The sequence below is a fragment of the Ambystoma mexicanum genome, chromosome 12 (genome assembly GCF_040938575.1).
Source record: "Ambystoma mexicanum isolate Mex_15411 chromosome 12, UKY_AmexF1_1, whole genome shotgun sequence".
NCBI lineage: Eukaryota > Metazoa > Chordata > Amphibia > Caudata > Ambystomatidae > Ambystoma > Ambystoma mexicanum.
In genome coordinates this window covers 1206549259-1206563095 of record NC_090936.1, presented here as the reverse complement: position 1 = coordinate 1206563095, position 13837 = coordinate 1206549259, and positions in this window count along the sequence as shown.

Genomic DNA, 13837 nt, shown 5'->3' with positions numbered 1-13837 from the left:
GTCTTTAATGCATCCTGTGTAGTGGCTTGCCTTTCCCAAGCTACCTGGGAGGAGACTTTAAGCAGGGGTTTAGTGAGGAATCCATAGGATTTATCACAGTATCCTGTAGTGGCATACTGATGGTGGTATAGTCTGTAATGCATTCTGTGCAGTGGCTTGCCTTTCCCTGGCTACCTGGGGGGAGACTTTAAGCAGGGGTTTATTGAGGAATCCATAGGATTAATCAAGGTATTCTGTAGTGGCATGCTGATGGTGGCACAGTCTTTAATGCATCCTGTGTGGTGGCCTGCCTTTCCCAGGCTACCTGGGAGGAGACTTTAAGCAGGGGTTAATTAGTGAGGAATCCATAGGATTCATCACAGTATCCTGTAGTGGCATGCTGATGGTGGCACAGTCTTTAATGCATCCTGTGTAGTGGCCTGCCTTTCCCAGACTACCTGGGAGGAGACTTTAAGCAGGGGTCTAGTGAGGAATCCATAGGATTCATCACAGTATCCTGTAGTGGTATGCTGATGGTGGTATAGTCTGGAATGCATTCTATGTAGTGGCTTGCCTTTCCCTGGCTACCTGGGTGGAGACCTTAAGCATGGGTTTAGTGAGGAATCCATAGGATTCATCACGGTATCCTGTAGTGCCATGCTGATGGTGGCACAGGCTTTAATGCATCCTGTGTAGTGGCCTGCCTTTCCCAGGCTACCTGGGAGGAGACTTTAAGCAGGGGTTTAGTGAGGAATCCATAGGATTCATCACAGTATCCTGTAGTGGCATGCTGATGGTGGCACAGTCTTTAATATATCCTGTGTAGTGGCCTGCCTTTCCCAGGCTACCTGGGAGGAGACAATAAGCAGGGGTTTATTGAGGAATCCATAGGATTAATCAAGGTATCCTGTAGGGGCATTCTGATGGCGGCACAGTCTTTGATACATCCTGAGTTGTGGCCTGCCTTTCCCAGGCTTCCTGGGAGGAGACTTTAAGCAGGGGTTTAGTGAGGAATCCATAGGATTCATCACAGTATCCTGTAATGGCATGCTGATTGTGGTATAGTCTGTAATACATTCTATGCAGTGGCTTGCCTTTCCCTGGCTACCTGTGTGGAGACCTTAAGCATGGGTTTAGTGAGGAATCCATAGGATTCATCACGGTATCCTGTAGTGCCATGCTGATGGTGGCACAGTCTTTAATGCATCCTGTGTAGTGGCCTGCCTTTCCCAGGCTACCTGGGAGGAGCCTTTAAACAGGGGGATAGTGAGGAATCCATAGGATTAATCAAGGTATCCTGTAGTGGCATTCCGATGGTGGCATAGTCTTTAATGTGTCCTCGGCAGTGGCTTGCCTTTCCCAGGCTACCTGGGAGGAGACTTTAAGCAGCGGGTTATTGAGGAATCTATAGGATTAATCAAGGTATCCTGTAGTGGCATGTTGATGGTGGCATAGTCTTTAATGTGTCCTCGGCAGTGGCTTGCCTTTCCCTGACTATCTGGGAGGAGACTTTAGGCAGGGGTTTAGTGAGGAATCCATAGGATTATTCAAGGGTTCCTGTAGGGGCATGCTGATGGCGGCACAGTCTTTAATGCATCCTGAGTTGTGGCCTGCCTTTCCCAGGCTTCCTGGGAGGAGACTTTAAGCAGGTGTTTATTGAGGAATCCATAGGATTAATCAAGGTATCCTGTAGGGGCATGTTGATGGTGGCACAGTCTTTAATGCATCCTGTGTAGTGGCCTGCCTTTCCCAGGATACCTGGGAGGAGATTTTAAGCAGGGGTTTAGTGAGGAATCCATAGGATTCATCACAGTATCCTGTAATGGCATGCTGATTGTGGTATAGTCTGTAATGCATTCTATGCAGTGGCTTGCCTTTCCCTGGCTACCTGGGTGGAGACCTTAAGCATGGGTTTAGTGAGGAATCCATAGGATTCATCACGGTATCCTGTAGTGCCATGCTGATGGTGGCACAGTCTTTAATGCATCCTGTGTAGTGGCCTGCCTTTCCCAGGCTACCTGGGAGGAGACTTTAAACAGGGGGATAGTGAGGAATCCATAGGATTAATCAAGGTATCCTGTAGTGGCATTCTGATGGTGGCATAGTCTTTAATGTGTCCTCAGCAGTGGCTTGCCTTTCCCAGGCTACCTGGGAGGAGACTTTAAGCAGCGGGTTAGTGAGGAATCTATAGGATTAATCAAGGTATCCTGTAGTGGCATGTTGATGGTGGCATAGTCTTTAATGTGTCCTCGGCAGTGGCTTGCCTTTCCCTGACTATCTGGGAGGAGACTTTAAGCACGGGTATAGTGAGGAATCCATAGGATTCATCACAGTATCCTGTAGTGGCATGTGATGGTGTTATAGTGAGGAATCCATAGGAATATTCAAGGTATCCTGTAGTGACATGCTGATGGTATCATAATCTTTAATGTGTCTGCCCTTCCAAGAGATGATGTTAGATCTCTCACGTCTGCTGCTAACCGGGGAGTCACCCCAGGTTAGCAGATTTGATTTTACTGGGGTCATGTTGCCTGCCACTGTCACCAGATATGTCTGCTGGATTTGTATATTTGTTTTTTTATGATAGTGAAAGCCATTCTAGCCCCGCAAATACCACATTTGAACAGCAGCAGCGGCACAAAACAACCGCTTTTTTTTATAGGATTTAAATGAAATGCACGTATATCATCTTATATGCAAATCCTAAATACCCAATTGGAGCTACAGGAGTTGTACTGAATCACTGAGTAGAGTTTTTAGATTTAAATGAAATGCAAATATGTCATCTTTTAAGCAGATCCTAAATACCACCTTTTTACAGCTAGACGAGCACGTCAGCCTTTGTTAGCGCCTATAAGCACTTACAACCACTCTGATTCAATTACTCCTGTAAGTGCTAAGAAGGGCAGGAATTGGGCCAACACCTGCCCAGACATAGAAAGACAAAGGGGTACCTTAGAACACCATTGTTAACTGCATGCAAATACAAGACTTGCACTTGGAGCAGCTGGAAAGGTTTGGAGCTTAAAAAAAGCGCCTAGAAGCAGGTTGCATATTGAATGTGTTAGATGTATTGGATTTATAATTTTGCAATTACCATTGTACAATGGCAGTGGCCTATTTTTCAGAGTACATTCGGAACTGGATTCAGAAACGTCCATTTGCGAATATATTCATTCTCTCAGCACAGAAAGAGGGAGGACAGAAGAAGTCAAAACATTGTGAGCAAAAAGAATCAGAACGAGATAAGGCAAAGGCGACGACTGCTGACTTGCATTGCATAGATGAATGCATAATGCAGGCTGCTAGACAGCAGGGCTGGGTCACTGGGTGCAAGAATTGGTTGTTTTCCATTTGCAAGGAGACAATGGGCTGGGATTTTTGAATGATTTTCCTGAAATTGAATTAGAGGAATGAGGGGTAGGCGGGCAGGGGCTGGGGTGAGGGGACGGGGGGGGGGGTTGGGAATTTGCAGTTTTTTTGTGTCTGAGAAAGAATACCTTCCATCAAATTAGGGGGCTTTTGAAGTTTTATTTGTATAGAAAAAGTGTAAGCTCCAATTTTGAAAGGCTAGAGGAATGTTTGCATACATTGTGGTGAAACAGACTGTCTTAAACAGTGTTTTTACAAAAGGATTCTGACCAGAAACCATCGAAAGTAGTAAAAACATCATCACTGTACAAACATAACATGGATTAATTTGCAACTGTATTAAGCCTTAACCAAATAGATTTGAAATATACTTGATTGGAGAAGCAATTATTTTTGGATTGACTGACAAACTGAGAACAGAACAGAAGAACGTTGCACCAACTGATATGCTGCGTTTGCACCTTGAGCAACAAGCAAAAATGTTTAAAATGAATTGAAATTGAAAAAGAATTGTTGTCACAAACTAGCCTCTGCCCTGACAGAGAGTAAATGGAAGCGCACAGGCTGAAGCACTTACTCTGCGCTCAAACTGCTACCAAACAAGAGTGATCCCAATCGGAAAGGTAAACCAGGGACAGTTCAGAGATATACCTGTGTTAACCATTTGTGGTGAGGTGAGCCGAGGACAGGCTATACTCCTGAGAGCGGTGTGAATGTGATTGAGAATAACCACAAAAAGTAATAGTACAGCAGTCCAAAATAAAGGGAATGACCAATCATGGTTCTATATAAAAATAGATATAGTTTAATGAAACACATCATGTACAAAAATAACTAAATAGAAACACAATTTAAAAAACTACCCTTGAGGAAAGAACACGGAATAAGCAGAGACATCAAGATACAGCACTCTGAGTTATGAATCAGGGGTGTAAGTCAAGTTAAAGCCACAATCTCAAATCTCTTTTGGCGCATCTAAAAAAAAAGTGCAGTCCAATTCACAAAGAGCATCTGAATGAGTGCATCTTAGAGGAGCTCATCCAGGTGACCTTTTCCCCTTTTGCACTTTAGGGGCCCGTCTCAGTGAAATGCACTCCCAACAACCACATGGTTGCTGGGAGCCTCTCGTACATTAGTGTTAGGTGCACGCTCCCAACACTAAAGCAGGCAACGGGGCTGATCAGTGCATCTTTGCCCCACTGTCCAGCCCCTCTTGAATTGCGCAAGTCACCTGCGCATTTCTAAAAACATTATTGTCAACCTTCACCATAATGTTCTTAAAAAGGATATGTTTTTTGTGTGCAATATGGTTCAAGTGACCTAACCACTCTCTTTGGTCCATAAATGGACCAAAGGGGCACTTTGCAGTCAATAATAACTTTCTGTGGTTCTTGGCAGTTCTACAACATCGAACTAGACTTCAAGATGTTTTGTGAGGGGTTTGAGAAAGGTTCGGGAGCAGTGAGTTGTGTTGATCCAAGCCGCATGCTTAAGTTGAGTTCGGGTTAAATACGGTAGCTCAGAGTTGTTCAAAGGTGGCATTTGGGCGATACAGGTTGGAGCACTCACTAGGATCGGTTTTGGTTTGAGATGGTTCAAGGCGTGTGGCAACCACTGGGTAGGGACGTGAGATATCCTCCAACCGTCTAAGTTCTGTGATGGTTCGAAACAGTGCTCATGATACTGCGGTGTGCGGTTCGATGAAGCATCAGTTGGACGTTAAGCCAGGTTCGAGTCGTTGTGTGACTGCTGGTTGAAGCCGGCGAGTGACACTCCGGCGGTTGGAGGTGGGGGTTTGGCAATGAGAAGTTCATTCGAGTTGAGCAGATGATGGACTCAGCGGGGAGTGTTGTAATGTCAACCTAGTTAGAGATACAAGCATGCTGGTTTGAAAGGTTTTGTTGCATGACAATGGCAACACGGACAGGTCCTGTGTTTCAAAAGGCAGTCAACGCAGTTTGAAAGCAGTTCAGCCAGTTTGAGGTGATGAAAACAGGGTTTCAGGCTGTCTTGGCTCTCAAGGTGCTGTAAATCCCAGTTCAGGGATTCAAGGAGCAGATTGGTCCTTGTTCTGGGGATCCCAAACACAGAGGAGGCCAAGGCACACCAGCAGGGGGTTCTTCAACTCTATGAGGTCCTGGGAATCATTGTGTCCAACAGAGGCATGTCTTGTTTTAGCAGCAGTTCACAGCTACTGGTTCCTGGGAATGGTTAGGGGACAGAGATCACCTCTGCCTTGGACACTCATTCTTCATCTCACTGGCAGAGGACTTTGTAAAGATCAACTCTACCAAAAGTAGTCCAATGAATTCTTCCTTGAGATTTGCTCAGGAGTGAATCAAAGAAAAAGTAGGCAACGTCTTCATTTAAAGTCAAATGTATAGAGGTGACTGGACCAAAGCAAGCCTTCTTTAAGGGTCCAATACCTGTCCTTGGATCAAGTGGACTTTACCTTCTGACATCACACACAAAGTGATTAGTGCTACAGGAATTGGAGGGGATAAGAAGGTAACGTAGAGGCAGAGAGAAACAAGATGGTGGAACCTTCCTACAGCTGTAAAGATCTCCCTCTGTCTACACTAACCCTGCCTCCTTACCTTCTCAATAGAATCAAACGCCTTCTGGTATGCAGCACCCTGCTGTGAGGGTACTCCTTTTTTTGTATGGCTGTGACCTTTGATTCCTGTTCCCATGACAGCTTCCTGTGGAGTGGCTGTCCCTGTTGGGAGGGTGTTACCTGCCATCACAAAAGAGCAAAGAGTGGCATCCCCCAAGACTACAGTCTTGCTAGCAGCAACAGGGACAGCCTCTCTGTGGGAAATACACATAATGCTGCCAGAGCTGAACTGGCCACACAGGGCTGAGACCTGTGTGATATCAAAATGATTTGTCTTGGATAATTTTGAGAGATGTTGGGCACCATACCCTGAACTCAAGCATGTCTTGTAATGACAGCTTTACCTGCCAGCTGGAAAGCACCCTCCATTCTGGAGTTTTGGAACAGGAGTGCATATCTTATATTCAGCCCCAGTGCTGCAGAGACTTCGCTGCAACTGGAGCTGTCAAATGGGCACCTGTGACCTCTGAACCTGCTATGTGCTTCTTGAGAGCAGGTGCTGCAGATCAGGATACTGATGTGTCAGGACCCAGATACACACTATACTTTTGGCGTGGCACTTATTAAAGAAGAATTTGATAAGTTGATTACACTTTCAGAGTTGGAATTCCCCACATCATTGTATTAATCAATAAAAAACAAATGTTTTAACTCCACGGCCTCTGTACCCTTACCAGATGGCAATCCGTCACAACTGGGTGGAGTTTCTGAAAGCCGATGCATGTTGATTTTAATCAGAATGAATTTAATATTGAGACTGTTGGCGATAAGACAGCATTTTGTTGCACTGACTTTTTAGGATGATTAAAGAACCCAAATACAAATGATTGTTTAAGTCCATTCGTTTTAAATAAACAGATTAAAGATTTGCATCAATGTGTTATTCTTGAAACTTTCCAAAGTCCAAGGAGTGAAAATGAATATTCTCTTTCGTAGTCAAATATTGCGCAATTGAAAGTGTATTCTTAACATAGTGAAAACGCACACTCCCCATTCACAGAGTAGGGAGTAGGTTGGAGCCTGGCCTATCAACATGCATGTGTGGAGAAACAGCAATTTATTCCCGACTCTCTTTTCTACTTTTGAGAGTGGACCGACAACATTTTGTGTTAAACCCCTGAAGGACACCTCTCACACTTAATAAAACTTAACAAACTTAAGAGAGGTCACAAAGTGTGGCTGTCAGAATGGAAAGCCCTCAGTAAAAGTATATTTTGTGCAATCTCAGTTCTGAGGAGAGTCCCTTTCTGTGGGTCAAGAGAGAAGAAAATCCCTGGTGGTAAATACAGGTTCCCTTTAAAACTCATCACCATGCACCTTCTATGGTGTCGCTGTAGTTGAGACAATTTGCTCACTTTTCATACTGTTTCTTAAAATATGTCTTTTGAAGATGATACCCAAAGGCTGAGCCTCTTGAATCTAGTCCCAAATGTGTGGGAAAAGTTGTGATGCATCGTGACTGTGTATCTTGCACAAGCTGATGGTACCCTTGGCTTAGGCCTGGCTTTGAAAATATGTGTGCTCCATTCAGGTCACTGATCATCTAATTTTGTGATGAATAGAGTGCCTTTCCCTTTCTATGACCATGTGAGGTTGCCTCATCTCAACACATATGCGAATATGTCCTTCTGTTTCCCTTCTGTTTCTTGGGGAAAGCCACAATGTTTGAAGTCCAGAGAGTGAGTCTATTTGACATCTCTATTGTGTGTCACTGTATGAAATCCTGTGTCCTTCCTCTTGAGGTTCAGAGGCAGGGTTGGTTGTCGATTAATACCGGCTACTGGAGGGATAGACTCATTGATTCTGAGCATCACTTGGGTATTTCATATTTTCCCATGACCTGTAAATAGGGATAATTGTTCACCAAGTTATGTTCCCTGGTTATGTTGATATTAAGGAATGCTACCTCCCTTTCCAAGCAGTTGATATGACTTGTTATGGCTTGCCCATGTACTTCACGTTTAAGTACATGGATTTCCACTACAATTGCAAATGTCTTGTAACACATGGTTGTGGTGAATTTGCCTCTGTTCCTTACCCGCCTGTCTGCGGTGCATACAAATGGTGTTACAGGGGGAATTTCTCCGATCTTCTCATTTTTAGCGATGGGCATGATGTTTAGCGTGGCTCCAATGTCGATTACAAATTTGTCTTTGGGATTTCTGACCAGCATGTCTGTGTCACCACTTGCCTCCTCATGTAATCATTGTCTTCAGTTACATCATCATTTGACGTGATCTCCTCATTTTGTGTGTCTATGTTGTGGCTGCGCCTGGTTATTCTTCTGGCATCAACTTGTTTTCCTCTGTATATCGCACTGCAAATGCTTGAAAAGTGTATTTTTTTTACACAGTGTGACATCTGTGCCCCATTGCACCAGAGGAGCCTAGATGCAGGAATAGCTGTCCACACGGCGAGCATATTTGTCCACACTTTTTGTTGTTATGTGTTTTTCTATCTAGGTTTTTCTTTTCTTCGCATTTCATCCATTCTTGAATTGTGGCACTTGCTCATACATTCTTGCTTATCCTCAGGGCCGTCACGAGGGAGGTGCAGGGGGGCAAACCGCCCCAGGCCTCGTGCTTGCGGGGTGCCTTGTGGCGCCCTCTCCTGAGTAGAAGGCAGCACAGTCCACCCGTGTCCTTTATTCACACCGGGGACTGTGATGTCTGCTCTCTGATTATGCTGTTTGTTGCGAAACCGTTTGGTTCCGCAACAAACAGCGAAATAATGGAAGACAGCAGGGCTCAGAAGCGAGCTCTGCTGTCTCCCGTTGTTCAGCTGACAATGTGGACATGACAAGAGAGGACTCCTCTCCTGTCAGACAGTGGGCCTCATTACGACCCTGGCGGTAGGGGTTTATGGGGCCGGTAGAGCTGCCGGCCCATTAACCCCCTACTGCTTCATTACGAGGTCTGCTTGCGGGACCCGCTAAGGACGCCTTGTAAAACCAGGCATCCTTAGCGGGTCCCGCGAGCAGACCAGGATGCTAACAACGGGCCCGTCATTAACGGGCGTGTTGTTAGCATCATCCCCATTCCCATTGAGCCCTATGGGGGCTGAAATGGGAATGGGGATGTACCGGGTCTGGGTTCCCTGAATGAGGAAATACCGGGCCCTTCAAGGTCGGAATGCCCCGGTACATCCCCATTCAGGGAACCAGGACCCGGTACCCGGAATGAGGGTAGCCATGCTGCAAAAAGCGGCATGGTTACCTCCAGGGTCGTAATGAGGCCCAGTGTGTTCACGTTGCTCAGCATGACCACGCTGACTGATGATGTAAGAGGAGTTCTCTCCTATCAGGCAACATGTCTACGTGTCGGCTGCGTGGATGTTTTAAATGGAGGTAAGGTAAGTGTTTTTTATTTTAAATGAAATGTGTATATATGTGTATTTAAATTAAATTAGTACATATATGTGTATGTATGAATGCATGTGTGCATGTTGATGTTTCTGTCAATGCTGTGTTTGGTTTTATGTATGCATGCATGTATCTATGGAGTTGTGTAACTGGTGGATGAATGCATGGGTGAAAGTGTTTCATGTGAATGTGTGTTCAGCCCCACCCCTAAATTTAGCCACCCTGTGGGACACTTCATTAAGGGGTGGGTTCATGACATCAGAGGTGCACCTAGGCTAAAATGTCAGATGGGTTCGGGGGGAGGGGACTAACACTTCAAATGTTGGGAGGGACGCTAACATCAGAGGCTGTGAGGGAGGGGCAACCTTCCTTGGGTGGAGGCATCTAACATCTTTTCACATTCGCATGAGACTATTCTGGTGAAGCTTCAATGTACAAGCAGCTACCTCTCGCCTTCATTTCTGAAACTTCACACTTAAGGACTGCTGTGAGAATGATATGTCTCATGTCACCACTTCCCTTCTAATCACTCCCCTAGCATGCAAGTGCTAACCCCACATCACAATTTCAATTATCTAAAGATTTATGCCTATGAATGCAGGTGCTAACAGTAAAATGTTTTATGTTAGTAATTGTAGGGCCTTTGTTAACAGCAAAGCCAAGGCACCATTTAACGTGTGTGTCCTGCTCGGTCTGAGCACGGCTCTGTCGGTGAACCCGGCAGGGGCTGGATGAACGTTTTGAAAGTGGATAGTGAGTGGTGCCAATAAACCCATTGCACTTTCGGTCGCGCCCCTGAGTGATGGCATCTGGGCCTATCACCTTTTACAGTTGAAATGGGCCCCCAAGTAGCTGCCCCCATGTTGGCAGTCTTATGTCACAGAAACCTACTGATAATCTGCAGTTTCGAATTTCCTTGCTGCATTATTTTGACTGTGTTACTGATTTAAGCACTCCACAGGTGCCTTGGACCATTGTTCCAATCAGTATGGGGCGCCCCAAGCATCAAAAAAGAAATAGGACCCCACCAGCCCTGACACATCTTCAGCCAGCCATGCTCCCATTTCCCTCTGAATTCCCTGAGCCCAGCTAGGAAGCTGAAAAGCTATTTCACCTTCCCTTTGGCCACTAGTCATACCTTTCGCTCCCAATTCAGAGGCTGATTACTTTCATAGTGCTATGCTAATCTCTGGAGAGGTGGGCCATCTAAAAGCAGAGACCAGAGGTTAAGACTTTGGCCTTATCAAAGTGAGTCTGTTGATATCGCATGGATAGGTTTTTGTGCTCTGCATGTTTGATGCTGATGCTGCGCCTTAACGAGTTCTACGGCTAGCGACACATCAAAAGACGCCTTTTGCCTCAAGGTGGTCAGGGGTTGGTGCCACCCATGGAGCCAGGTCGAGTCAACAAAGCCCAACATTTCAGGAAGGGGCTAGAGCCCGATCTGCTCAATGGTGTTGCGCCACTGCCTGTCATTCTTTTTGTTTAGGTTGTTAGGTGTGCCACCAATAAGCCAAAACTATTGCTTTAGCAAGCAGACAGTGGTGGAAATAGACTTTTTTCTGGGGCATCCCTCATACCACAGTGAAAGAGGCCGGGCCCAGCAACAGGAGGATTAGGAGGGTGTAGGGCAGGTATTTTAGTCACCCCATGAAATCTGCCTCTTCCACTCAGAGGATTTATCATCAGCAAAGTTCAAAATCTGCACCCCTTTTAAACCTAAAAAATGCACATCAATATTTCCAGTACAGTGCAACATTGACAAGGGATTTCACAGGGCTCCCAGCCAGACCCTCAAGTGGTCTTGTGGGGAAGTGTCTCACTTTGGAACCTAGCGGCCACGGTTTAAATCCCTGCGCAACATAGTTTAAAGCACGAACAGACCAGAGCATTCTAAAATAAATATATAGTGCACAGATTTACCAGATTGTGGAGCTGTAGTTCCAATCTGGTGAGTAATTATTTGCCAGATCCTGGGTTTGGGAAGATCCGTCCCAATGATAGCATTGAGTACAGATAGGAGGTCGCAGTCTACGGCAGTCCCTGCTTTCCTGCAGTCTGCTTTCCGTTGCTGTGGTGGGAGGAGTGACCCACACAGTCTTCATAAACTCATTTGAGCTGCGCAGCGGCCGCGGAGCTGTTCGCTGAGATGCTCGCGGTCTACGGCAGTCCTGGCTTTCTCCTGCTTTCCTGCAGTCTGCTTTCCGTTGCTGTGGTGGGAGGAGTGACCCACACAGCCTTCATAAACTCATTTGAGCCACGGGGCGGCCGCAGAGCTGCTCGCTGAGGTGCTCGCAGTCTACGGCAGTCCCAGCTTTCTCCTGCTTTCCTGCAGTCTGCTTTCTGTTGCTGTGGTGGGAGGAGTGACCCACACAGCCTTCATAAACTCATTTGAGCCGCGGAGCGGCGCGGAGCTGCTTGCTGAGGTGCTTGCAGTCTACGGCAGACCGCGGCCGCTCCGCGGTCCATCTGGCCCTGAGATGCAAGCCTGTGAAACAGGCAGTGAGGGGCACTGGCTTCGGAGCCAGCGGACCTGAAGTGAGGACAGCGGCCTGGAGCGGCAGAGCCCTCGGAAGCTGCTGAACAGCGTTAGAAAACCGCCCCCCTTGAAGGCGTCCTCAGCCCAGCAAAAACTTAAATCATTCAAAGGCAAGGCGCTACTGGACTCCAACAAACACAAAGAAGACTATTCAAAAGCCTTATCCGGGTCGGAAGATGTTCATGCAGTCCCATTGCCAGCGGAACTGCTTCCCTACGGGGAGGGGCGTGACCTACCTGCATCGGCAGCGCTGGCAGGGGCAGTCTCCAAACATGCCCCGCCGCGGACAATAAGATCTTACCCCTCCTCCCCCGCTCTTGTGAAAATAGTCCATCGGAATTTACCAGCACTCAAGATCTGCTCGAGGAAGACCTCGAAGCTCACCCTGTCACCTGCGCTGTCGCCGAGAAGAAAGCTGCTGAAGGCGACCTTGTGGATGGGGCGCACTGTCCGTTCCCCGGGACCCACGAGCCGCGCCCGACTGTGGTCCTCCTCCTCTCGAGCTGGGCGCCGCCGCCGGCCAGGAGCTTGTCGCGGAGGCGACGAGCCTCGCTGCCGACGAGCCGCGAACAGTGCAGAGCGAGATGGAAAACACGGGACGGACCGGCGACGCGGCACAGGCGTCCCCGGAGAACATGCAGCCCTTACTGCACTCGGACGAACAGAGGCTAGCAGAGGATCAGTCGGCCTCAATGCAAGGCCGTGAGGGTCTTTTAGAGTCCAACTCCGTCAGGGAACCTAGAACCGGGCTTTCCTCCTGCAGAAAGTCAGGAGGACTTGAAAACAAAGTAGACATCTGAATTGGGGGCTCACCAATCAACCGTCACCCCCTAAAAGCACTAAGTCTACCCAAGCCACTGGTAATCACCATCTAAACTAGCTGATCCCCAGAATAAAGAAGTAACTAAAGTGGAAATCCACCAACCACTTAAATATGAGGACTGTCCTAGTCCAGGTAAAAACAGAGTGGCTGGCAAAAGTACTGAAGACTGCTCGTACTCTACAATTGAGTACTCTGAAGACAACCTGGATGTTTCAGGGGATCCACAACTATTCCCCAAAGACTCAATTTCTCTGATCCACATTCCACGCCGACAGAAGCAGCACTCACAAGTCGCCCCAACCCCATGGTTGCAAGCAACATTAAGCGCCAGTCTCAACTACGTACAGCGACTTCTTCTAAGCTTACCACGCAGCAGTCGTGTAAAAAACGACTGACGAAAGAAAAAACACCATCACGGCTTTGTATGGCGCAAAAAACATCAGCGATGGGATCCATAGCCGACTTCTTCGCGACAAAAAGAAAACCTCAGCATGATGAAGACAAAGCTGAGATATCGGACGCTGAACTACTGGAAGGAACTCACCAAGACCTGAACCACGAAAACGACAAGGACTCCCTGCGCAAACTTGCTTTCCTGAAAAGATGGCACCTAAAAGTGGAGAGACCCGGTCTTGAAACCACTTTGAGTGTGTCGGAACCCAATTTGACACAAAAGACCACCTCAACTCTCAACTCTCATTGACCAAGCGCAAAACACCCATGACCCTGTCATAAGCAAGTCGGTTGAGGACCTGGTGCCAAGAGGCCCTGTAACTCCAATGAAGAGCAAACGTCAGATGGAACTCCTGGGCAAAGACTTAATAAACTCAACCGACCAGGAAGTGAGGAAAAGAGCCCCACTTCCTGGCAGACCCACCCAAGAGAACTCCGCAAGTGAGAGTCTCGTCAACTCACGGCAACCATCGCCGAAAAGAGGAGGCTCAAATCCAACGCCCGATATTAGAGCTGTGTCTGGCTCACCCTCTTCATCACCAAAAAGAAAAACAGACCTCTTGGCCCTCATGTCGTCCTTGACCATAGCTCTCGCTCCCTTCACTAAGCTGTATGAAGCGCTCAACGATTCTGCAAAAGACCAAGTAACTCTACTGGCCCATATGCAAACGCGACTTTCCTTCATCGAAGGAT